Here is a 3499-nt window from a genome sequence, read left to right as displayed (position 1 = left end):
TGACCATAGTAGTTCTAATCCGCTGACATAATGTATGTTCTTCAGATTGCACTATTTCTTCGAGGGAAAACTTTGCATACCTAAGAAATTACTGTGAAACAGCATTTAAAAAGAGAGAGCTTAGTATAGTAGATCTATTTTATGCATATTGTTTATAAAGACACATTTACAATTTACTTTTAATATTAAAAATATCTATATCATGAAATTGTTGGCAGTATTTTCAGAATTAATTTTTTAAACTATCTTATTTCTTAAAATTGCTTGTCCAGTATGATTGATGCTTCACTGAAGTTGGTTAAGCATGCAGTTAAATTTTCAACTTAAAAATAAAAATCTTCCTCCTTAAACATTTCTAGGGATACGTTTTAAGTATTATGTTTGATTTCGTGCTCCCAAGGCAGCCGCAAAATAACAGTAACATTGAATCACAGATTAGTGTTACTTCCTATGAGAGCTTAAAAGGCGAAAGTTAGAAATGTCAGGTCTGACAATGTTTCTGCCTACTGTAGTATAATTTTACACTGATAGAGCTCTGTAAAGAGGTCTTAGTGTAAGTAAGAATTAGGCCCATCACTTGTGGGCAAACCCAAAAACTAGATGCCGTTTCAAGAATTAAGGGATATGCACTGCTCACTGCTCTTAGGAAACAGAGTCTTTTCAATTACTCTGCTCCTGCAAGTCGGAGGCGGGTGGAGCAGCCGCCTGCCTGGAGGGGCCGTGCAGCTGCCCCCCCCATGGCCCCTCAGGCACACACCGCAGCAGCTTGTGCTAATGCAGCTTTCAGTCACTCTGCTGGGTCTGTAGTCAGAATAGGTTTGTACAAACCACTTGGCCTGAGACCTTCCCAAATTATTTGATGAACTATCATTGAACAACACATTCAGTCAAAAATGTCATGGAGAATTGGAATAGCATGACTCCTCCTAAACAAAAGCAAGGTTTGAACTCATTCTTTAAAACATAAATCTGTAATGGAAACCCTACTCTGTTAGTTTGACTTGAGCTATCATTATTTATCACTGGGAACAAGAATGCTTTGAGATGTTCACTGCTGTTAAGATTGTTAATTTTCTTACATACGTTGCCCTATAATGTCACCTAAGATTTCCACTGGGAGCAAAGCATAGCAGAGTGAATAAATTTAACAGAAGGTAAATTTACTCACACTAGCTTATTTTGGTATTCTCAGTACTGATGTGAGATTCCCTTAGATTCACATTTAGCCTGCCCACACCTACTGTTTGTGAATGTGACCCCTGACAAAGTCAAGCAGCTGTGATCCACACTGGTGGACCAGGAGAGGGAATGTTGGGGAAAAAAGCCACTAACTGTAACATATCTATTGAAGTAAGGAGTGGTCCTCAACTGAATATCCTTAATTTCCTCACATCTTATTTTGGTAGCAAAAAGTGTGCCTTAAACTTAGTGAGACAAGTTCAGTGGTGATATATAGCGGACGAAGAGGTAATATAAGTGTATATGTGAGTAGAACAGATTTTCAGGGAGTGAAATTGAATTGGCCTCACTCCCAATGTAGCCCTTGGAAATCTAAGTTGGTGCAAATTATGCAATAAAGAGGCTGACAGAGGCAAATACTGAAATAAATCCTTAAGCTCAAGCCTTGTGCACCTGAAAATGTTTCCTACTACTTATTTCAGATAACCTCTGGGCCTATGGTCAGTAGTAAGCGTTATGCCCACCAAGAAGTTTGGAGAATTGGATCATTCAGCCTCAAGGTTTAAAACCCACAGATGAAATTGCACTGAGATGAAGTCAGTATGAGGCTAAAGTGAACAGCTTTGATCTTCACTAAATTCGCAATGAGATCATTTCAGGTAACTTAGAAATGATTGCCCTAAAGCAAATGGAATATTGCATGTTAATGCTCAAGATTGCATGTTTCCTGCACGTTTCAGGACAGGCACGTTGTGCTAGCTGAGCATCAGATTCTGACAGGAATTACACACACACATCATTTGTGGGTGTTACCATTCAAAAGAAAATATTCTCTCTCTTCTTGTTTTAAGCTGTTTTCCACTGGACACTGGCCATTTGAAATTTTGCCATCTATCACTTAGTGGGAGAACCTCTATTTAATTGCAGAGTTCATCCCCTCCTGTAGGAGGACATATCAGAAATTCACTGGCACTGAGACGGACCACAGCTCCAACACTGAATTCCTATAATAGTAACACACAGCAAAAACTATTAATCTGAGCCTGTGTTTCTTATACAATCCAATTTTACATTGGCTTCACTAGAAATGAGAGTTCAGAATTAGTTTTAAATAAAGAAGACTTCTAGGGCATGTTCTTACATAAGTAATATTAAAAATTATTTGAAAAGGACAGTAGAAGAGATGCATTGACAATGAAATTAAGCTCATGACTTTGTTACAGGAAAAACTTCTGTGTAACCAAGAAGCACATTAACTCCAAGAGCTTAATTCTACTTTATTGCAAGCGGTAATATTTTTGAAGGTAGCAGTTTAGCAGTGACGGTGTTTAAGCTATTCAGTCCAATACAGACATACACAATCCGTGCATTTTGAGAATGGTAGCATAATGGTAGTCGTAATGGTCTAAGGATAGAAGAGAAGACACTTTTGCAGGAACAGGTGTTATCCTTTATTAGGATGAAGGGACTGAATGCCCAAAAGCCTATACTTTTCTTTCAACTGTATAAGCTGCTCTAATAAAATATATTGTTCTCCCTACATCCTGTCTTCTCTTACATTTTGATAGTTATTCATCATGTTTTCCTCAAGCCATGGAAAATGTTAATTTTTATGTGAATTACTAATCACAGAAATGTTCTGATTCTAAATGGTTACATCATGGTTAGGAAGTTTTGCCTAAAATACTTTTCTACAAGAATAGGTCTTAAGGGAAAAATATTCATTTAATGGACAATTGCTATGTACTAATTTAGAACAAATGACTGTTATGAGGATATGAAAACATTTTCTCAAAAAATAGCATTTTCTCTTGTGAATTATATTCAGAATTTTTATCTAATTGTAAATACTTTCTGTTTCTATGGGACTTTATTTATTAAAAACAAAAAACTTGCTAATGGGAGTTTATAAGTAGGTTGTAATATTTTAGACTCTCTAGAGTTTTGGTTAGAATGGGCCATGCCATAAATGAAGAAATTTTTTTTGATCTTCAGTGCTACTAAAAACATTTAACAACTCAAAAATAGAAACAGTCAGCTGGTATGTGCCTTCCTTTGAAGAACTTCATTTCGCTTGTGTTTTACTGTCCTTCCTTAGTCATCTGTTCACTACATCGTAACATCTTCAGAGATGATGTGCTGAGTGGGATACTGGTACCTTCCCACAGGTTTTAAAACTTCTGAGCTCTTATTCCATCGTGTATTTACACTGATCTGCTTTTTCAGTAGAAAAACGCTAGAGCTAAATCATGTCCAGAGAAAGTCATTTGGTATACCTGCACATATCCAGCAACTATCTGCCTATTTCCCTCACCATGTC

This window comes from Gavia stellata, chromosome 12 (assembly GCF_030936135.1).
Source record: "Gavia stellata isolate bGavSte3 chromosome 12, bGavSte3.hap2, whole genome shotgun sequence".
NCBI classification, from domain to species: domain Eukaryota; kingdom Metazoa; phylum Chordata; class Aves; order Gaviiformes; family Gaviidae; genus Gavia; species Gavia stellata.
Note: the sequence above shows the minus strand (reverse complement) of the source record.